At 42.5% G+C, this 23,516-nt stretch overlaps 1 long non-coding RNA gene across 1 annotated transcript; it reads left to right on the plus strand.

Annotated features, from left to right (window-relative positions):
• The first annotated feature begins 1,176 nt into the window (after window positions 1-1,176).
• LOC125430839 lies at window positions 1,177-16,406 on the plus strand. The gene is made up of 3 exons (XR_007244226.1): window positions 1,177-1,325; window positions 3,293-3,298; window positions 16,396-16,406. It is a non-coding gene; the product is annotated as an uncharacterized LOC125430839 (long non-coding RNA).
• The last annotated feature ends 7,110 nt before the right edge of the window (window positions 16,407-23,516 follow it).

Genomic DNA, 23,516 nt, shown 5'->3' on the forward strand with positions numbered 1-23,516 from the left:
GGAGCTGAAATATTTGTCTTTGTGACGCACTCCTCATAAATTCACAGGCGTTGGAGTAAGTCTTCCCCCCCCCCCCCTTTAATGCATTTCTTTCTGCTTCTGGCTTAGAGAACAGCTCTTTAGCACAGCATGGGCAAACTAAAGAAACACGTCCACCCTGACCTCGAGGGCCCTATACTCTGTTCTCCATAGATCCACTTAATTGTTACATCACAGGGAGAAATAAAATGAATAGATTCAGCATATACAAAGTGATAGCTGTTTCTCAAAAACAGAAAATGTGTTCCATAATTTATGATTCCATTTCTTTGAAAGGGGTGAAGGTGGTAGGCTTGGGGGTGTGGGGGAGCTTAGATGCTTCAATTTCTTGTGGATTTTTGTGGTGTATTTACTGCATATTCCTTTTTTCCTATCCTGACATATTCATTCTTCTCTTTATTGTTTCATCGGCAGCTCTGGTTAACGCTACAACTGATTTTTCATGTGCAGAATAAAAGATCTTGCATTAAAGTGGATTTTCAAGTATAAAAATGAACTAAGTTTAACAAAAACAAACAATCAGAGCTCTGTGATCCATTTAGTCACCAACAGTAGAGCAGGTTTATTTATTTATATTTGTTTTGATATTTCTACCCTGCTTTTTCTGCAATTTGCAACATTGCTTTTCTCTCCATTATATCCTCCCGGCAACCGCTCTGTTGGTTAGGTTAGGCTGAGAGGGTATGACGTGCCCATAGTCATCCAGCAAGCTTCTATGGCAGCGTGGGGATTCAAACCTGGTCTCCCAGATCCTAACCACTAGACTGCAGTTTATGATTAAGATCATCCCATTGATATGTACACATATATAGTTTATAGTGTTTTAAGCCATATACACACATATAGGTAGCCTGTACAAGGATTAAAAGTTAGCCTGCACAAAGGGTGGAGCACGTTATATAAAATCATCTTAGCTAACAAAACTGATGGGGCCTGTACTATTGAGTTGCTGAAAGTCTGGTGAACACAAAAGAATGCACAAGCGAGAAACGAAACTCAGAGCAGCCTGACACAGGCTCTGAGTTGAAAGAAAAAGGGCCCCTTCAACAGAGATAAGGAGCTAATGAGATGTTCACAAAACAGTGGTTATAGAAATCTTATACATGAGGTGTTTTAGACTCAAGTTACATTAAAAATATGGGATGAAAAGGTGTGGTAAGAGGTGGGATAAGATGACCAGGTCTGTACGTTTACTTGACTCAACCCAATGAGCAAGAAGCGGGGAGGTATGTTTTTCTAACTATAAATTATGTTACACAGGCGGCAGCTCTTTGAACCTGCCCTCTGTCTGATTTTTACGGAGAGTTTTGGTTCCCAACTGTGCAGCTGAACAAAGGCTTTGAATAAAAACTCTGAACACTGAAGAAGTTTGTGGATGGTTATTTTTGAGTAACCGGACAGAGCCTTTGCTCTGAGGACAGGGCCTTGCCCTGTGCCTATCAATATGGATCATTCTAAAGTGGACCTTTTATTGTAAGACATTTCTAAACATCCTCCACTCACAGGGCAGGAAACTAGCTGGAAAAGGAAGAAGTGAATTTTTGACAATGGGAAAGTAAGAAAAGTATATTAAATAGCCATTCTTGAATGAATATTTGCATCCAGAATAGCTCTGAGCTTGTCAGAGCTTGGAAACTAAGCAGGACTGGCCATGGTTAGTGTTTGGGTGGGAGACCACTGAGGAAGACCTGGAAGGCTGGGTGTGATGCTGGTTGCATCCCGTCCTGTGGAAGCCTAGGTTAAAAATACAGCCAGAGTGATATTTTTCCATCTCAACCAGGCTAGGACCTACCTGTCTTTCCCTGCTCTAGCCATGGTGATCCGTGCAATGATCACTTCCCAGATCAACTCTTGTAGCTTGCTCTACACAGGGCTACTTTTCAGTCTGCTCTGGAAACTTAAGCAGGTCCCGAAAGTGGTGGCAAGGGTCTTTATGGGGACCCTGTGCAGAGCACATACACAACAGAGTTTGGCCTGCTGCCAAGGTTGCAAGTCAAGATTCAAAAATTATTTTTAAAAGAGAGAGATTCAAGATTTTGATATTAACCTTCCAAGTCCTCAAAGGTTTGGGACCTTTGTATCTGCAGGACTGCCTCTCTCAATATAATCCCCACAGCATTATGATCTCCTGGTAATAATCAATTGGTGATCCTTAGCCCTAGAGCTATCCAACTGTTTTCAACCAAAGCCAGAGCTTTTTTGGTTCTGGTTCCAGCCTGGTGGAACTCTCTGCCGAAGGAGACCCAAACCCTGAAGGACTTGACTCAGTTCCCCAGTGCCTGTAAGACTGAGATGTTCCACTAGGCCTGTGGTTGAGGCAGCAAAAGTTACGCCTTGCTGGCCTCCCTACACCTGCTTCTGTTTTTGCTGCCTTTTTTGGCTGTCTGCAATTTTTTTTGGCTTGCTTTCCTTCCCTTCCTCTTTTCCTTCCTCCCCTCCTTTTCCAGTTGTCACCAATAAATTTTATTAAAAGTGCTGTTGAATTTAAAATCAGAATTTTGAATAAGGTGGTCATTATTGTATGGATTTTTAATTTTATTATTTAAATTATTTTATTTATTTATTTAATTTGATAGACCACCCACCCTCGGAGGCTCTGGGTGGTGTACAACAGTTAAAACATAATAAAACACAATAAAATCAAACAGTAATAATTTAAAACAGTATAATTACATGACCTCCACAGCAAGAAGGTCAAAAGTTATGGCTGCCTGGAAAAATCCACTTTGGGAGAAGACAGGTGTAACCCATGCCATTGTAGTATTTTTGGTTTTGTTGGATCTTAGGGCCCAGGGGATAAAAGCTCACTGAGCATGTGCAGTTGGTAAGCTTGCTTACTTATTACCAACTGCAAGAGCCCCACCCTCCTCAATTGATCTGGCCTGCAGTAGGAGAAGGAAGGCCTACAGCTTAATTGAGGGAATGACTTATTTTTTTACAGGCCCAAATTGAGGGAAGACCTGCAGCAGCTACATCAGATGCAGAAGGCCAGATGAGAGAAAGAAGCCCTGCTTTATTGATAGTTTGGACTTTATTGCTATCTTTCATTACTGGACATTGTTAGTGGTGGCAACTGTTCTGAGTGCTTTTTCTAAAAACAGCACTGAAGATTTTGTACAATTGAGTTGTGCTGTATATATATATACTCACTATATATTCACTATTATTTATTCTTAAATGATAGAAAGTTGTGTTAAGATTAAAAGTTTGTTAATTTGTTCAAGCAATTTCATATTGGTTTGTTAAGCCACAGGGTGCTGTCATATATTATTTCCTAAGTCTCCAATGGAGATTGATGTGGCCAAGGATAAGTAGGTTACACAGGCACAGCACATGCACGGCCAGAGATGGTATTGGGGGTGGACAACGTGGGTAGGTGGAAAAGTGGCAATCAGCAGCTGGCTCTCCCAAAGGCCTGGTGAAACAACTCTTTTACAGGCCCTGCAAAACTGCTCAAGGTCCCGCAGAGCCCTAATAGCTAGAGGGAGAGCGTTCCACCAGGCAGGGGCCAGGGCAGAAAAGGCCCTGGCCTGGGTGGAAGCCAGCCGTACCGTAGAGGGTGTGAACCACCCTGAGCCTGACATTCAAGAAAGGGCAGTCTACAAATCCAATTAACAAATAAATTCAAACCCCTCCTTCCACTCCAACGGAAACACAAAACAGCTTACATCATTCTTCTTCCCTCCTTTTTGTCCTCACAAGAACCCTGCGAGGTAGGTTAGGCTGAGAGTGTGACAGGTCCGAGGTCGCCTATCAAGCTTCCAAGGAAGAGTAGAGATTTGAGCCTAGGTCTCCTTTTCCAGCACTCTAACCACTATACCATGCTGGCTCTTTCTTGATGGACTTTGAACAAGAGACAGCAAAAAACTTCCTTATTGGTTAACAACTTCAAGCAAGGCTGAACAAGGATGGCATAGGATTTGGAAAGGCTTTCAAAGTTGCTCATAGATAAAGCTCAGCGTCAACTGCCACATTTGGGTAGTAGGATTGGCGGGTCCCCCCTGACCACTGGTGGGAGAATGGGAGGTAGGGTTGCGAAATTGCTGGAGATTTGGGGATGGAGCTTGGGGTGGGGTACAGTGCCACAGAGTTGACCCTCCAGAGGAACCATTTTCTTCAGGGGACCTGATCTCTGTAATCTGAAGATGAGTTGTAATTCCAGGGGATCCCCGGGTACCACCTGGAGGCTGGCATCCCTACTGGGCAGTGAAAGTGAGGTCAGGTCTGTCTCCCCTGAAGTGGCTATTACTGTAAGTTAGTTGCTGACAGCAAAAGCCCAAATAACAGACTCCTCCCCAAATAAACCAATAAATGCAATGTAGAAAGCGTGGGCTACGAGAGCTCGTGAGTGGGCCAGCGATTGCTTTCATTGCATTTGGCAGTCCGTATTGCACACCGATACTAATTTCCATTCGAACTCCCCAAACTCAGCTTCATACAAAATGAAAAGGCTGCCTCGTATTGTTCCCGCACAGCTCATAAGAGGCAGTTTGATTGAAGCTTTAATAAAATTAACACTACTTTCTTGACTTATTTTCCTCTTTTCTTCTTAATCTTCTCTTCAAGATTAAACTCATCAGCACTTGACAAAAACTGCAAATAACAGCCAGATGCAGGAGTTGGCTTTATCTTTTTATGCAAGTATGTGGTGCTAATTAGTGCAAATTGATTAAACTTTAATTGCCTGATCCATGGCTAATTAATATTTATAAGATGAATGAGTAAGAAAAGCAGACATTTATTAAAACACTTTAATGATTTTTCATATGTTTTGACAAAGCAAAGCAAATAGATGTGAAGAGTCAAAGGGAACCAGACATGATGACTTCACCACATCTCTCTTGACTCCACTCCTCCTTTTAGAACTCAATTCAGCCACCTTCCGCCTCAGCACTATAGTTTACCATCCTTTATGTAGTGCCGAACAAGCCTTACTTTGGTCTCTGGATCCAAACTATGTTAAATAATTTACAATAAATCCTGTAGTTATCACCAGATATGCCACCTTCACCTTAGATTGCATATCAAAGTGATACTTGTAAACATGTGATGCATCTTCTTTCTGTTTTCTGAGGGGATGCTCTGTTCTGTTTTCTGAGGGGATGCTCTGTTCTCTAGACAATGGTCCAAGGACTGGGATTAGGGTTACTAATTCTGGGTTGAGAGCTTCCTTGATATTTGGGGATGAAATTTAGAATGGGGGGGGGTATAATTCCCTACAGACCACCCTCCAAAGCAGCCATTATCTCCAGCTGTTGTTCTGGGAGTTCTGCAGACCCTATTCAGAAGAGGGAGAAGAGTTTGGATTTATACTCCCCTGTGAAAAGTTTCAAAGTGGCTTACAAACGATTTCCCTTCCGTTCTCCACAACAGAAACCCTGTGAGGTAGGTGGGGCTGAGAGAGTATTCTAGTGGCTCTTCTGAATAAGACATTTTAGTTTATGAATTTATGAAAGATACTTGTTTGTGTGTGTATTATACTGAAAAAGATCATTTTGGGGTCAAAACACATCAGTTTTTTTTGGCATTGTATATGTGTAACATGTTAAATGTTCTATGCTGGAAGTGCACGCTTAATTTGGGGTTTAATGTGACTTATTTACAATTTTAATTATTTGGCACTATTCAATAAAATTGTTTTATACACACCACATACATACACACTCACACACAAACATAAATTTCCTTTCTTAATCTTTACACACATGCCACCCTTTGGTGGAAGGATTGTGGTTTCATTTTTATTTCTTGATATTTTTTCCCTCAATATGTAAAATCTGTTTCTCTCTTCACTTATTTCTTCCGTGTGTTTCAGTTTGATGGTCATCATTACAGACTAGGGCTGCCAGCCTCCAGGTGGGACTTGGGGATACCCCCAAATTACAGCTCATCTCCAAACTACCAAGATCAATTGCCCTGGAGAAAATGGCTGCTATGGAGGGTAGATTCTATGGCCTTGTACCCCATTGAGGTTTCTGGCCATTCCAGGCTCCCCCCCCCAAATCTCCACAATTTGGGAACCTGGATTTTGCAACCCTATTGCAGACCCTATATCCAAATCAGAGTAGCAGCGCCAAATGTAGCATGTGGGTTTCTTCACCCTTTACATGCACAAAATTCAGAAAATGATCAGAGTATGGAAGCATTTACTGATTGTCAACATGTCAAGGGCATGGAACTGAAGCTCAATTGCCTCTTTCCTAAGACTACGCCTAGAGGCAGATGCCAGGTAGACACAGGTCTTCTTCAGTCTTCATACTCTGCAGCTTGGTGCAAAGCTAAATTACTTCAAAAAAAAATCCCCTGTGGGGTGACTCGCCTCCCTAACAAATATCCACAAGTGATTAAATACACACTTTCATTTCCCCATAATTCTTGTCAGCTGCATGAATAGGCTGTAATGGAGCCCTTTGTTTCCCTTTGTTATTAAAACACAACATTATAATTCACACACATAGAACGATAGATTGGCAGCCTCATTTGTACCGCCACAAGTCAGCTGCATGTGGCAAGAAACTCCACATTTCCAGACTGACATTTTTACAGCATATAGGCACAAGCTCAACATGATAGCTTTGCAGTCCTTTGCTGGATAGGTTTTTTTCTTTTCTTTTTTGTAAATGTGGGCATGGTAGCATTCCTTAGATCAAGGTTAACCAATTAGTGCCCCATCAGGAAAAGAGCAACCATATTGTAAAAGTCATAGTACAACATATGTTTTGGCCCAGTTGGGACTTCAATTGTGCTAGGATATTCTAGGGACCAAGGAGGTAGTCCAGCATAGCAAGAAGAGAGAACAGTGCTGTCTGAGGTTCAGGAAGCCACTGGTTCAAATTAGGCTTGAATACCAATTAAAAAATTGGTAAATTTCAGGTTTGGGTTTTTTTTTAAACCCAGAAATTATCAGAAAAGCTGATATCAGCTTTATTTGGATATTATTGAAAATATTTGGGTAACCCCCCCCCCCCCAATCCAAGATTTTTCAGTTCTCTCCACATAATTTTTCTAACACCTTGAGAGCTTGGGAAATGATGAGGGAGGGAGAGAACTTCCCTGGGTGGTGTGTGCCATGTCCCAGGGGGGCTTCAAGGGCATGGGAGGGGAATAGATATTGTGTGTGGGGCTGAGTTTGCCCAGCCCTGCTTGCAAGATCTATCTGATCTCCTCCACGCCCTGCCACGTTTTTCAAGCATGGGAGGGCAATGAAGAGCATGGGATGGGGATAGATCTTGCACGCAGGGCTGAGTTTGCTATCTATCTGATATCTCCCCACTCTCATACTCTTCAAGCACTTGTGTGCAAAATCTATCAGCTCTTCCGTGCTCTTCAAGCACTGCAGGGCTTGAATAGCATTGGAGGGAGTTATACCTTGCATGTGGGGCTGGGCTAGCTCAGCTCTGCACACAGGATCTATATCTTCCTTCCTGTCTTCTGACTTCCAAGGGGAGAAAGAGGCCATTTCCCCACTTTGAAAAGAAAAGCGAGGCTTACCAGGCTTTGTTAAACGCGGGTATTTCTGAGCGTGCAGTCATGCTCCCCACTGCAGCAGGCCCCTTTGTAAACTTCGCTTTCTAGTGTGTTGTCACTTTCATAGCATTCCCCCACGGCCGCACGTTCAACATTGATCGACAGGGCGGGCCTCCGTTCCGATTGGTCTGAGTGCTGCTTCGGAGGCCGAACCTTTCCATTAAATAAAAAAAAACCACGTTGAAACATTGCGATGCGCACTCGTCATCAAAGAGCTGCAAATGCCAATGCCTTTCTCGTTTTGTTGGCTTATGATTGGCTAGCATGGCTAGCGTGCTGCGGCGCAAAACTGATGTTCAAGGAAGTCCACTCATTTTTCACTTTTCCTTGAAAATCGCCACTGCAATTGCTTTGAAACACGGTGCAGGCAACCATACATTTAGCCGTCCCTACATGGAGACGAAATGCCCAGTTCAGCATGCTTTCATCCATTCTTAACTTATGGAACTCCAGGGCAGCTTGTGCTTCTCCTGTCCTGCACAGAGCAGACAAACATAGGGCATCTGCCTGTCTGCTAACACGTCTCTGGGAGCTCTTGTCATGTGCCATTTGTGAAGTGCCCCCTCCCCCCTCCCCCACCAGAACTCCCTGTTTGCGGGCAGGGGAGTGGCGGGAGCGGAATCCATTGAAATCACGGTGGTTTATTGATTCGTCATCTTGAATAAATGATTCAATGAGTCTATGGCCACGTGTGTTCAAAGCAATGTGCAGACGACTCTTCTGCAGCAAAATGGGGGAAGAAGAATCTGCGCATGCCCCGCCGTGGCCTGATTGGACAGGAGGGTCAACGTCACTAAGAGCGGCAGGTTGTTGGAAACCTGGGGTTACCACCTGGCCCTCCCCACTGCCCCGCGCTCTGAGCAGGGTTTTCAAAAAGGCGCCATTCCGAACAGGGACAGAAATGATGCGTGTTGAGGGGGCGCGTGAGCGGCAGAATCGGGGTGGCTGCATGTTGCCGCTCCTGTAGTGGGGAGTGCCGCTGGACCCCGCATTACTTGCTGCAAGTAGCGCGCAATAAAAGGTAAGTGGGGAAACAGCCAGAGAATGCTGAAAAAGCCGAACCTTATTCTACTTTTTCAGCCCATGTGTACTTGGCTGTTCAAATACTCTTGGATTTGTATTGTCGAAGGCTTTCATGGCCAGATTCAGCTGGTTGTTGTGGGTTTTCCAGGCTGTGTGGCCGTGGTCTGGTAGATCTTCTTCCTAATGTTTCACCTGCATCTGTGGCTGATATCTTCAGAGGTGTATCACAGAGAGAAGTCTGTTACTGGACACAGATGCAGATGAAATGTTAGGAACAAGATCTACCAGACCATGACCACACAGCCTGGAAAGCCCACAACAACCACTCTTGGGTTTTTTTGTTGGTAAAAGAAAAATCCCAAAAAGCTGGTATGGTTTTTTTTCCAGGTTTTTTTTAATGATTCAGGTGTACTGAATCACCAGGCCTAGTTCAAATCCCATTTCAGCTACTTCTCATTATCTTGCCTTTGGGTTCATTTTCTGTCACACTCTTGTTTCCCAGCGAATTTTTAAAAATGCACCTCTTCTCTCTTGCATTTGAGCTTTCTGAGTGTATGTGTGGCTCCATCTCTCATATGAGCCATCTTTGGTTCATTTTGGTTGGGTACTGTTTCCTGTGGCAGCCATTTTGTACTATATCAAAAATTCAAAGATGACCAGAGGCTCAAAAAGGTTGAGAACCCTTTATCTATAATGATTAATCTCCAGTGACTGTTTCTCATACACAAGTTGCTACCTTTCCTTTATTATTTAGCACATATGACCAAAGATCTTGAGCTTTGACGACCTTGGACCAGACACACATACAGCACAGACTCCTCAATAGGTTGTTTTGAGGGTAAAATGGAGACAAGGAGAACGGCATAAGCTACTTTGGTTTCTCAGTGGGGAGAAAGTAGGGTATGAATTACGTCAGTAAATAAAATGAATTGTAAAGACTTGGATCATGCAACACTGTTCCCCTTGCACTTCTCTCTAGCCTCTGTGGCATTCATTCCCTAGTCACTTCCTATGCCGCAAACACTTTCTCTTGTACTGTGTTTCCCTGAATATAAGACAGTGTCTTATATTAATTTTTGCTCCCAAATATGCACTATGTTTTATTTTCAGGGGATGTCTTATATTTCTGTATTCTGTTCGTCAGGCATGCTTCCAAACAAAAACTTTGCTACGTCTTACTTTTGGGGGATGCCTTATATTTCGCACTTCAGCAAAACCTCTACTACGTCTTATTTTCCGGGGATGTCTTATATTCGGGGAAACAGGGTAGAAGACTAAAGTTCTCCAAAGATCTCTTAGGCAAGTAGAAGTGTTAATGGTGAAGGAAGGGACCTCCATAGAAGAAAGACTTCACAGCAGTCACAGAAGCACAAGGAGAACAATTTTGTAGGATCCAGAGCAAAGTATTTCTACTGGTGAAGAAGAGTTTGGATTTATACACCACCTTCCTGTTCTGCAAAGAGACTCATGATGGCTTACAAACTCTTTTCCCTTCCCCTCCCCACAATGGACTCCCTGTGAGGTAGGTTGGACTGAGAGAGTTCTTAAGAACTGGGACTGGCCCAAGGTCACCCAGCAGGCTTCATTTATTGGAGCTGGGAAACAAGTCCCATTTACCACATTAGAGTCCACCTGGAGGAGTTGAGAATCAAACCCAGCTCAGATTAGAGGCTACCACTCATAATCACTACACCATACTGGCTCTTAACCACTCTACTGTGCTGAAAAGTGCTGTAAAGTTATAGCTGACTTATCGTGACCCCTGTAGGGTTTTCAAGGCAAGGGTGGAGTTGGTTTGCCACCAGCTGCCTCTGCGTAGACTGGGCTGGCCCGGATCGTCCAGGTCAGGGGTAGTATTTCTAGAGCAGTGGTGGCGAACCTTGGGCACTCCAGATGTTATGGACTACAATTCCCATCAGCCCCTTCCAGCATGGCCAATTGGCCATGCTGGAAGGTTTCCATGAATGTTGCTGTTATTTTGTTGCTTCTGTGAGAAAGGCACATCATGAAGGAACCGAATAATGCATCCCTTCCTCTAAGCTCAGCACAGTATAAAATTTATCATATGTAAGCTATGGACCCCTGTTGTTTAAATACTTCTCTACTCTCTAGATTTCCTGTTAGAATGAGACCAGAGGCTTTTTTTTTTGGTTGGAGCTTAAGGATGGGACTTAACATGGATCTTTGTTTTTACATATGACAGCAGCAGCAACAATACCATATGTACAAAAATGGGAAACTCCAGCTTTTAACAATTGAAGAATGGTGGAGAAAGGTATTAGAATTAGCAGAAATGGCCAAACTTACATTGTCTCTTAAAGAAAGAAACTTGAATACATTTTTGGACAATTGGAAACCTGTGATAGAAAAGAAAAAAGTGAGTTGATGACTAGTGATTTTGTAGGTTAATAGGCTTTTAATATTAAGAACTAATCAAGAAAAGTGTGATGTTTATCAATTGATAATTTCTTTAATGATATCACTCTTAATTTTTGTGAAGATATCACTTACTAAGGAGCAAGAGGTATGCTTAACTAAAACTAATACTCGATGCAGATGAAGTTGGAAGTCCCTATGATGAATGTATATTTGTAATCTCTGTATTTTTTTGGGGGGGGGGGTCAATTTTTTTGATACTTCCTATTTGGGATTTATGTTTACTGTTTACTGGTGCTGCTGTTTTGCTGTTTTTGACATTCGTTGATTCGATATTTGCTATTGATATTTACTGTTGATGTTTGATATCTGATCGGTGTTTACTGTTATTTGCTTATTGTTCGCCGCTGGGTATAAATCAAATAAATGAAAATGAAATGAAGTGCATTTAAGTATGAATAATTCTTTTTTTTAAAAAAAACCTTTTAAACTTTTTAAAAAACTAATTCACATATTAGATTGCCCATGTGATGGGACAGTGGATGTTCTGAAGGCAGCAATGTGACACGTTAAAATTCACCCAGATATTTTTGAGAAACTGCCGGTCAATATAATCACCAAACAGAGGATAAGAAGACATTTCTGAATGGGCTGCCCTTCCCTCAAAAGAGCACTGCATGGTTGCCATCACTGAGGATTGTCAGATTTGGTAAAAAAAATGCTGAATAATGTAAGCTACTGGTCTTTCCACATCAAGAATCAGGTTTCACCTTTAAATCACAGAAGCTAGCATGGAACCAACAGACAAGGGGAGAAACAGGCCAGGCCAGAGGCTTAAAGATATGTTGTTCTCACTACAGCCTGTGAACTTCCTTCACCTATTAGATCCATAGTTGGATCCATAGTTGGATCTAGCAGAACATGGATCAATTAGGGTTGCCAGAACCAGATCAGGAAACTCCTGAACAATTGTCCCTCTAACCACAGTAGGGAACTGCTTGCCTTTGTGTGGAAGTGAGCTGCCTGTGGGAGCTCGTCCTGCTGGCGGTTGCCTGCTCTGCACCATTATGGTGTCTGCGTGGCTGTGAAGCCACGTGGCTTACAAGGAACATTGGTCCTAGAGATTTGGGGATGCAGCCTGGGGAGGACAAGAACCTCAGTGGAGTACAATGCCATAGAATACACCCTCCAAAGCATCAATTTTTTTCCAGATGGACAGTAGTCTGGAGATAAACTATAATTCTGACCAATCCCCAGGTCCTACCTTGGAGGTTGGCATCCCTAGAGTCAACAATTGCCAAGAGCCATTGATGAATGTATGAAGCAACCTTAGCAAACTGTACAGTACTGGAAATGGCAAAACTTTGGCTGTAAAACTGTACAGTACTGGAATTTGGATGTAAACCTGTACCGTACTGGAATTTCACAATAATGGATGTGAAGTGTGCCTCCAGCCATATGACTGAACTGTAGAAATGCTGTCTTATTCAGATTTAATTTTACTGTACTTAAGTTTATTTAAAGCATTTTAATGCTCCTTTAAATGCTCATTTTAATGCTCATTTAAAGCATTTTAATGCTCCTTTTCTACCTTACCCGGATCCCCATACTTGTATCAAAAAATTGTATGCTACATTATGACTTGGGGACTCACTGGAAGGATCTCAAATTTATAGCAACAACAACACTTTTATTTGCATATTAACAGGGTATAAACACAGAGTTTGATAATAACACAGGTTCATAGTTTCAGTTCTTGAAGTCTTATAAGGAACTATAAAAACTTTGCCCCCTTATCCATTATGACAGGATTTTGACTGGAAAGAAGAAACCATACCTTATTCTCAACAGAAAAATCCTTACTGTTTGATTAAAAATGTATTGCGAAATGTGTCCCTAATCTCAGTTTAGAAAGGGCAAAGTAAAATAGCATGTGATATAGTTTTGCTACAATGCTGTCTGGAGGGGCAAAATCTGAATCTGTCAATTATTATTAAGTTAAAAAAACATACATTTGAGAAAAATATTTAGCAGGAGGATGGGTGCTTTGCTTTCTAGAGCAATTCCATTCTCATGATCTGCCTTCTTTTGGCTCTTTTCTTTTCCAGGAGCATGTTTTAGAATATTCAGAAACTAACAGATCTTCAAAGAAAATCTGGTTTCATTTCATCTGCCATTGGAACTTGAATAACTGTAACGACTCGTGTGGGTTTATTTTCTCTTCTAAACGAACAAATCTGACTTGAACATCAAAGGGGAAGTAAATACACGTTATAAAGAGAATATTTCCTTTTCATTTGTAAATGATTTATTTTGTTTCCAAGAACCCACAAACAAGTGTTCAGATTTTGGGCACTTAAATGAATACTAAAGTATGCAGAAAGTCTAATTCCAGTCATTCGGCTTCGCTGAACAAACCCTTCGTGATTCTGTATGATTCTGTCGTCTTTCCATGCTGATTACACATTTTGCTTTAGCAGTCCAAAGTCATTTTTATTATATAGTCATTTAATGTATTTCTTGGTTGCTTTTCAACCTGAAATAGTCCCTGACTGAAAAATAGAACTGATGGGTTAGATCCAGCTGAGAAATTCTACTAATTGAAAAAGAGGAGGATTTTTGCAGTTTTTTTCCTCCTGCCACAGATTCCCAAACCCGCTCCCCACAATTATATTTCTGGGATCTTCTGTCTCTTTGATGGCAGTATCTCTCATCAGCAGAGATCTTTCGTGGAATCCATGCCATTTAGAGTGGCCTGTCTGGGATTCACCAGAGCCTGAGTCTTTTCTATTGTTGAATGGACTACCTGAAGAGGTGAGGGGGCCCATCCTTGGCGAATTTCAGGAGGTGCCTACGTGTTTTTCGAGGGGTTTTCTGGGGTTTGAATTGGCAAGCATCTTTGAAGGGGAAGAGAGGGGAAGTATGGGGTTAGCTTTATTGTTTTGATTTTAATTGAAAAGTGTTTATCTATGCTTGTAAGCAGTGGTGGGATTCAAAAAATTTTGTAATAGGTTCCGATGTTGGTGGGATTCAAACAGTGGCATAGCGCCAATAGGGCTGAGCGGGGCACGAAGGGGGAGGGGCCAGGCATTCTGAACTCCTCAACTCCTAAATGAGAGCAGACTGCTATTTGCAGTTATGATAAAACCTACTTTTGATGAGAGACTTATATACAGCCCTTCCTACTGGTTTGGTTATGTGTGCACTTTTGTAATATATGTACCGGTATTGTAATTTTGTGTGAGTATATGTAGATTTAGAAATTTTGATCTCTGAAGAAGACCGAGTCGAAGCGCATCAAGTCAATTTTGACAACACCTTATGTGCTAACAGATCAATTGTTGTAACAGTTTATGTGCTATTATTGTAGGGGGGGGGGTTGTATTATTACAACTCCTAGATTTATATTTCCATTGAATTTCCACCATTTTAAATAGTTGTAAATGTTTTTTTTAAAAAACATAATACTTGAGAGAACAGTACAATAAAAAATATTTTGTGTATATTTAAGGTTTTCATATTGCCTCAGCTTTTTTCAACACTTTGGTTCCTGCCCTACAAACAAGTTCCACATGTGCTCGATAGTTTCTGTTTTGGAGGATTCTTCCTCTCGTGTTAGCATTTCCATTTGCGCAAGAGCTCATTGAAAACCATTGATTGAGCACAAACCAAGCCTCTAGCACAAAAGGAAGTGTGCTTCATGCCAGAGACTATCTTGCATACTTGGCACTTGTGGATAGGATCCAAGTCTATGAAATTTAGATGCTTCTGGACTTACTAAAGGACTGACCTTGAAAACTATTTCTATAACTGTGTTTTAAAAATATATATCTTTTGCCAGTCCGCTTGGCTTTCTTCTTTTTTCCTTTGCCACTTACAAGCAGCCATGGTAAGTGGTTTATAAAGCACAAGGGAATTGGACTGTTAACAGGTAGAACAATTTTCAATTGCTTTCCATGTACACATTTCACATCCATTACATTTGCTCAGGGAACTATAAAGTCCAGTAAGCAGCAGCATAGATCCTTAGGCAAACTGAAGTCAATGAGAGGGCTTGAGCTCATGATATCAGGTGCTGTGGAGGAATGTTCAGAGTAGTCTACTATTTGCTGAAGTTTGTTAGGCAGCAGGGAAGCCAGTAAAAAGTGCTAAAATGCAGGCTAAAATGAGCATGAGCAAAGATCTCACATTAACTAGGGCCTACCTCCGTGGTGGCGAACCTTTGGCACTCCAGATGTTATGAACTACAATTCCCATCAGCCCCTGCCAGCACGGCCAATTGACCATGCTGGCAGGGGCTGATGGGAATTGTAGTCCATTACATCTGGAGTGCCAAAGGTTCACCACCACTGGCCTACCTTATAGATGTTGCTCAGCTGGAAGGAAACAGATTTACACAGAGAAATTGAAACTGTTCTTGCCAAGCCACATTGAGTTCAGGCAATGGTTTCCAATATTAACTGATGGCATTGGAAGGCCTGATTGACAAGACTCATTTTCTCACCCCCTAGGTGGGTATGGGAGGGAAATGGTACCCGGAGACAACTTCTTCTCTGGGCACCCCTCCCCCAGCTCTTCCCACTTTTGACCATGCATGGAGAGGATGGAGCTCAGGGGTGGGACCATGCCCCCGACCTCTGTGCAGGCAAGGGGTGGGGCTCAAGGAGCAGGACACACAACATATTATGTTAAAGACTCAGCCCACTTCATTGAAAAAAATTAGCAATCTCCATCTCAACCCTAGCGACAGACTTATCAGCTTCAATGTTGTCTCACTGTTCACCAAAGTTCCAGTGAAAGATACACTCGCACTCATCGGCCAGATTTTTCCAGACGACATCACAGCTTTGTTTCAACACTGCCTAACAACCAGCTACCTCCAGTGGGAGAATGATTACTATGAGCAGACAGATGGGGTAGCCATGAGAAGCCCCCTCAGCCAGGTGATAGCCAATTTTTACACGGAACATTTTGAGAAACAAGCCCTCAAAACAGCACCCTTTGGAAACCCGCAACTTGGTTCCAATTTGTGGATGACACTTTTACAATCTGGAGCCATGGTCAGGAGGAACTGCTGAATTTTCTTGTCCACCTTAACAGCATCCACCCAAACATCCAATTTACCATGGAAACGGAAAAAGAAGGAAAATTGCCTTTTTTAGACGTCGTGGTCTTTCGCAGACCCAACTATCAACTGGGCCACACAGTATACAGAAAATCAGCACACACAGACCAGTATCTACACAAAAACTCCAACCACCATCCACAACAGAAAAGGGTTATAATCAAAACTCTGACAGATCATGCAAAACGAATTTGTGAACCTCACCTCCTCCTTGATGAAATCAATCATCTAGATTGGGCTCTGCAGGCTAATGGCTACTCCACAACAGAAATCAGAAGAGCTTTAAGACCAAGAGAAACCCAGAGGACTGAGGAGAACCAGCCCACCACTGGAAAAATATTTCTACCATACATAAAGGGAATCACTGATCAAATAGGAAAACTGATGAAGAAACATAACCTACAAACCATCTTCAAACTTACCAGAAAAATACAGCAGATGCTTCGCTCAGCGAAGGACAAGAGAGACCCCCTCACTTCTGCAGGAGTCTATCGCATACCCTGCAGGTCTACATAGGAAAGGTCTACATGGGAACCACAAAACACAGCATTCAGACTCGTATTAAGGAGCACGAAAGACACTGTCGGCTTAATCATCCTGAAAAATCTTCAGTTGCAGAACATGTCTTAAACAAAACTGAACATAACATTTTATTTGAAAACACTGAAATTCTGGACAGTTCAGAAGGTTACTATGTCACACTGCACAGGGAGGCCATTGAAATTCACAAACACCAAGACAACTTCAACAGGAAAGAAGAGACTCTGAGAATTAACAAAGCTTGGCTACCAGTACTTAAAAAAACCAAAAGCAAACCCCAAGGGCAGGCTAAATTCATGAACAATGGACCTCACCCAAACACAGGATTTGTATTCACTAATACTGCTGCTGCTGCTGCAGAGCATGCAAATGTGAATCACTCCCTGGACTGAAAACCCCCACCTGCAATACAATACTACCAACCATATGTTTGCATAGCAAGTTCTACCCAAACACTTACTGATTGGTTCCCCACCCTGGGACATGGACAATATATAACCTACTAAACATTCCCCTCTCACTGGACACAGTGTGTACCAGACTTCCCTCTGTGATAAACCTCTGAAGATGCCAATCACAGATCCAGACGAAATGTTATGAACAAGATCCACCAGACCACAGCCATGCAGCCCGAAAAACCCACCACAACCATTTGTAAAGGTGGATTGAAAGTGTATTATTCTGCATTTATTTTATAGTTAATATTCTATTTATTCTGTATTGTGTGTATTTTATTGTTTGTTGTTTAGTTTGTTGTGCACCGCCCAGAGCCCTTTGGGGGAGGGGCGGTAAGTGAGTGAGTGAGTGAGTGAGTGAGTGAGTGAGTGAGTGAGTGAGTGAGTGAGTAAGTAAGTAAGTAAGTAAGTGTGGAAGAGGCCATAATGTTCTCACCTTTGAGAGAAGTGGGTGAAGCTGAGAAGTGAGCATCTTCTACATTCATGCAGAGGAACAATATGAGCCTTTTTACACAAGTCACCAAAAATGTTTGGCAAATGTTTCAACTGCATCCTTTATCACAATGTGTTTCTGCACTTACCCCCTCAAAATAATTTCTGGCCACCATTACATGACCCCCCCCCCTTTTTAGTTCTCTGTTGAATTGATGCTTCAATGCCTCATAGTTTCTTGCTGTGCTCCTCATACACTCAAAGCATCAAAAATTAGCCCCCCAATTAAAAAAAAAGATGGAAATGATTGAAATAAGACAGGTGAGGGTGAATGGAGTCAGCTCAGAAAATGATGCCGAGGAGGAAGTTCAGGGGAGCAGAGAAACATTGGAAACATAGTAAATAGATCACACGGGAACTGAAGATGTTTTCAAAATGTTTTAGCAGGAGAATTGATTGAAAAGGGGGTTCATTTATGACATTTTGAGACTGCAAATTACATGTTTTGGGGTAAAAACTATGCAGAACACCATGGAGGAAATATTTGTTTCCTGCCACAAAATGTTTTAAAAGATTTATACAGAAAGGGCCTTTGAACCAGGGACACCATGGTTTGTAATCCACACCCCAACTTCAGTTTTCATTAATACACAGCCAGATCTGCAAAAAATGTGGAAGGCCTATCTATCTAGTGCATTTTATGTCATCCTTCTTCTATGGAGCTCGGAGCTGCACACACAGTTGTCTCTTCCTCCATTGTTATCTCAAAATATCCTTGTGAAGTAGTTGCTGAGAGAAGTGACTGGCCCACTGTCACTAATCCAACACTCTGACCGCTACACTACAGTGTCTTGTCTTAACATCTGAACTGGAGCCTTCACATTACAGTGCTTTGGGGTTGGTACTTCCAGATGATATGAAGTCAACAAGAACAAAAACCGCTTGATTCGAGCCCAGTAGTCCTTAGAGACCATCAAGATTTTCAAGGTTTCAGCTCTTGACAATTATAACTCCCTTTGCCAGACTGTCAAAAATGTACACCCTACACCCCCACAATCCTGCTGGTCTCTAAGGTGCTACAGGATTTGAATCTAGCTATTCTACTGCAGACCAACATGGCTACCCTGTGAAACCGTGACCCAAAACACTGGCATGTCTGAAGAAAGGTTGCTTTGCTTTCCTTTCCATTGTGACAGAGAGGCGATTTGCAGAAACGGTGCATGCTTACATTGCGTATTTCTTAATTTTCTGATCCACTAGTGACGACATCGCCTCGTGTAATTACATCCTATTTTCTCACTGCTTTCTCTCCCCCCGCTCCCCAGGTTGTATTTCTCTGTGCTTAAAGCCACTTGATGGGGCTTGAACAGTTTGTGACTTGCTTGTGTTATTTTCCATTATTGCGCACGGCTTGAAAATGATTTGACAGCCGTCCTCGTAATCATTCAGTCCCTGCTGCGTGAAGTGCATGGCGAGTTTTGCCGACTTCTCCGTTGGATTATTATTATTATTTCATCCAGTGCTAATTAAACTGGTTGTACAGTAGCCTTGTTTACAATTAGCCCCTTGCTCTCTTGCGTTTGTCAACTGGGAAATTCCATTTCTTTCGTTTCGTATGTTCTAAAGTCCACCGTTCATTTCTGACCTGCCGAACCTTGCTTTCATTTCCTTTTGATTTGCTATTCTTTCTTTTGTTCGGCTCCCTATTGCTTGGACTGAGGGCAACTTTCTTTTTTATGGCTTGCCTTTAAAATTCCGCTTTTATATTCATTTAGTATCCTCAAATCTCTTCATTTTCCAATTGCTTTCGCTGAACAGATTTCTACTTCTCTGGCCATAAGGCACCTCGAAGCCAAGGCTTTAATGCTAATTGAACTTGGGTTTTTGGTGTGTGGCATCTACTTTATAGCAACAGTGACTCCTCCTGAGTGCCCAGTAGCAAAAAAAGCCTTTGCCAAACAGCAACATCTGCTAGAAATACAGCAAATGCTGCACTTTTCCTTTTCCCCACTACAAAGATACTCTCTTCAAACTGCCGGACTGACATATATAAGCCGACCAGCACGTTCGGCTCTTGCCCCGTGCCCTTCTTATGCATTGAATATCCAACTGCTCATTAGCTGTGTTATAACTCAAGCATTCTTAGAGTGCTCTTTAATTCAATTAGCTGGCAAAACTTCCATTATTTGTATCCACAATGCATACATTACAGGAAACGTATCTCATGTTACGGGCGGCTTGGGTTCCTTTTGTTTTTAATCTTCAGAAAAAGCAGTTTAATTTTGTTAAAGCAGAGAGTAAAAGAATGTTTTCTTGGTGCAGTCAGAAGGCTAATAAAAATAATTTCACAGTAATAGGGTCTAATGAGGAGGATGCGTGCGTCGAGTCCTCCTTCTCACAATACTTCTCCACGAAGCAACTGGCTTTAGACCTCATCTTAGACCTCATTTTTAACCAAAATAAAGCAGAAGTAACCAAAAAATGGAGCAGAAGGCTGATTCAAATACACCGTGGCTTGCAAAGTCAGATTTCAGCTTGCAGGTGATTACTCAAATCCTACTTCATCGCAAAAAAAAAAAAATGCTGGACTTGTTTCCTTCACTCATTAGCTGGCACAGGTAACTCCAGGGAGCAACTGAAGATTACGCAAGGACGTGCAGTTTATACATTTTGAGAAACCATAGTTAAACCTAACTGTGGTTAATAAACCAGGCCAAAGTTTAACAGAGAAGCAGGGTTCCAAAACATGAATGAGATCAAGTATAATTACCAGTGGCTCTGGGTCGTTCCATGCTTGTCAACTGTAGCACCCTTTCATAATTTCAGATTATATGGAAGTACAGTTGTCTGGCATCTGACAAGAGAACTGTGGGTGGGAACAGGGAGGAGTGTGTGTGATGTTGGTGACCATACTGCCATTGCCACCTCAAACCTGGCTGAAGAAGGGTACCTCTAGGAATTGCTTGAAACTCTATGGTTTTACCATAGAGTTTCCAGTGATTCCCAGAGCTACCCTTTGTCTCTTCTGGGTTGTATCTAGAACTGACGTAGCAACGTTGGTGACATTGCTGGGGTTTTTTATCACCAGCAGGAGACCTGCTATGGTGGGAGGTCTAGAAAGAGTATATGGAATAGAGATATTTCACACAAACTTTTGGCTGTTGTACATTTGTGTAATACTTTAGGGCACACAGTTGTAAACAATAGTGCTTTGGGACTTAGGTCCATTATTCATGGAATGCTTCCTGTGCTGCTTCTTGCCCCACAGTGCCTTTGCAGTGAGGTCTCTTCTCGTGTCCTTGTTTACATATGAGGAGGTACCCCACTGCCTGCTGTGTGGCTTACCCCCACTTCTGGGTCATTCTCCATTGCTACCTCGTTCAAGCCAACAATGAAGACTGCTGGTTTTTTGGAAGAGGGATTAGCACTTTAAATGTAATAGCAATATTATATCGATATTGTGCAGGCTGCTACCATTCTTTTTTGTTTTTTTTAGGGAAATGTAGGACCATCTCTCTGCCCCCACTCCTTGCAGGGATTGACAGTTGGCATTTCCCTAAAAACAAAAAAGAAATGGCAGCAGCCTGCACAATATCATTATGAGGAATATCAATATTATATTTAACTACCGGGTCCGGCCACGCGTTGCTGTGGCAATTGTCCTTCTCATCACAGTCCGCAACCCACACAGATGTCCATGCAGGTCCAATGATCCCCAGCATAGCCTTTTGGAGTGATCAAATGGAATCCCTCTTTCCCTTTTCAATGCACATCGTTATATGGCAGTGATGGCGAACCTTTTTGAGACCGAGTGCCCAAATTGCAACCCAAAACCCACTTATTTATTGCAAAGTGCCAACATGGCAATTTAACCTGAATACTAAGGTTTTAGTTTAGGAAAAACGGTTGGCTCCGAGGCGTGCGTTACTCAGGAGTAAGCTTAGTCATATTCGGTGGCTTTGCTTTGAAGCAACCATGCAACTCTTCCAATGGGTGAATCATGACCCTAGGAGGGTTTACTCAGAAGCAAGCCACATTGCCAGCAACTGAGCTCACTCCCAGGTAAAGGATTGCGCTTTAGTTCTTCGCATGAAAATCAGTGGGGTTTAACAGTGCTTAACAGGGTTACCTACACTGCTTCCTGAAAACTAGGTCTTAGGTTTAATGCTAATAATAATAACAATTTAATGCTAATAATTGAGCCCAGCCATCCAGGCCACCCGTGCCATAGGTTCGCCACCACTGTTATATGGTGCTGTCTTGTTTTTTTAGTACAAGGTAACCCTTTCCATTCCACAACAGGACTGTCCAGAGTGCGAATCCCGCTGTCCATGAGGCCGGTTGACATGCACAGTCCTGGGTTGGGTAAGGCAAAACTGAGGCAAGCAGGCTATCCCAGTCAGGCAGCAGAGGCAGGGTGGTGAGGCGCTCAGATCGAGGCCAGCTCCCTGGGTTCGTAAAGGGCCATGTGTAAAAGAAGTGGAGCAGGTAGTGTTGGTTCGCTCCCACCCCGTGGATTTACTTAGAGGAAAAAGGCAAACTCCCACTCGCTTTTTTGTAAAAGAGAGCTGTGGCGAATATGGGTGAGGAAGTGGGTAAGTGGTGATTGGATGTGAGGGAGGGCAGAGTGAGGTGTGTGAGGATGAGCTGGATGTGCATTGTGTGGTAGCAGTGGGTGAGGCACAGAGAGTGAAATTTACCTGCATGTGTGGGGGAGGGAGAACCCCACCTGACAAAGTGTGTATGTGTTTCACTTCCACTCGTATTACCTAACAGTATTACCTATTTACTGTTTTCACTGCTCCTCTCTGCCCATCTGCATGAACATCCTGAGCCCTCATCCCAAGCCCTCAGGCCACAGACAGACAGGCTGCACGAACATTCTAAGGGTGACAATTAAACACAGCCAGCTTCATGGCCTGGTGTGCCAGGAAAAAGACGTTTTATCTGGCTCAGGTATGGACTTTCGGTGGTTTGAAGGTCCGAGTACCTGCCAGCAACAGGGAGGGACATTCTGTGAAAATTTGGGGGCGATCCGTCCAGCAGTTTCTGAGGGAGACCATCAGGGACAAACACACTGTTAGATTTTTATATATATAGATATAGGCTAAAAAACCTCCAGCAATCTTCTTGGCTTAGACGGGGAGTGACTCGGAAGGAGCAAAACCCTGAAGCGAAAGGAAACATTAGGGTTTCCCCACTCTTGCTAACTTTGGGGCTTCCAGGATCAGGGGTGCCATAAGTGTTAATGCATCTGTAAAGAAATCTCTGCCATGGAAACATTTCCTTGCTGCACAGTAGAGCAGCAGGTCTAATCAGCCTTAGTCTGGATGAATCAGGCCTCACAGGGATGCTTTTTTTCTTTTCATGTAACATTTTACTTTGTTTAGAAACTCTCCCACATGCATTTGACATCTCAGGAATCCACCTCAATAATTCCATGATGTTTTATGACCACCTTTTGTAGTCCAAGGAAATCAGGGTATTTGCATTTTATGCCCAAGGAAAGAGTTCTGATTCTAAACCACCTGAAAGAAGGGGTCCAATCTAGCCATCTGTATATATTGTTCTCCTTTCAGTGTAACACCAAAAGCAACTTCCATTAGCAAGCTTGCAATTACTTATGAAATAAGTTTTCCAGTGCTCCATGGGATTTTTTTTAAAAGACATCCTTGAGACCATAAAATGGAGATTGACATTTGCAACAATATACACATGTGGCAAGTACTCATTCCAGACATCACCTCACAACTGGGAATGTGGTTGTTGGCATCATTTAGACAAAGTTTGCATACATGCATTGTGTAACTGTGAATGGGTGATGCTAATTTTATTGCGGAATCTAGATTAGTCAGTTCTGGTTAGGACAGTGATTGGGATAAAGGACAAATCTGGGGAAGTGAAGGCGCTCTGCAGGGGTGTGATACCATAGAGTCTATCCTCTAGAGCTGCCATTTCTGATCTCTATAGCCTGGAGGTCAATCGTAATTCCAGGAGAA

Source organism: Sphaerodactylus townsendi, linkage group LG04 (genome assembly GCF_021028975.2).
Source record: "Sphaerodactylus townsendi isolate TG3544 linkage group LG04, MPM_Stown_v2.3, whole genome shotgun sequence".
Taxonomy (NCBI): Eukaryota; Metazoa; Chordata; class Lepidosauria; order Squamata; family Sphaerodactylidae; genus Sphaerodactylus; species Sphaerodactylus townsendi.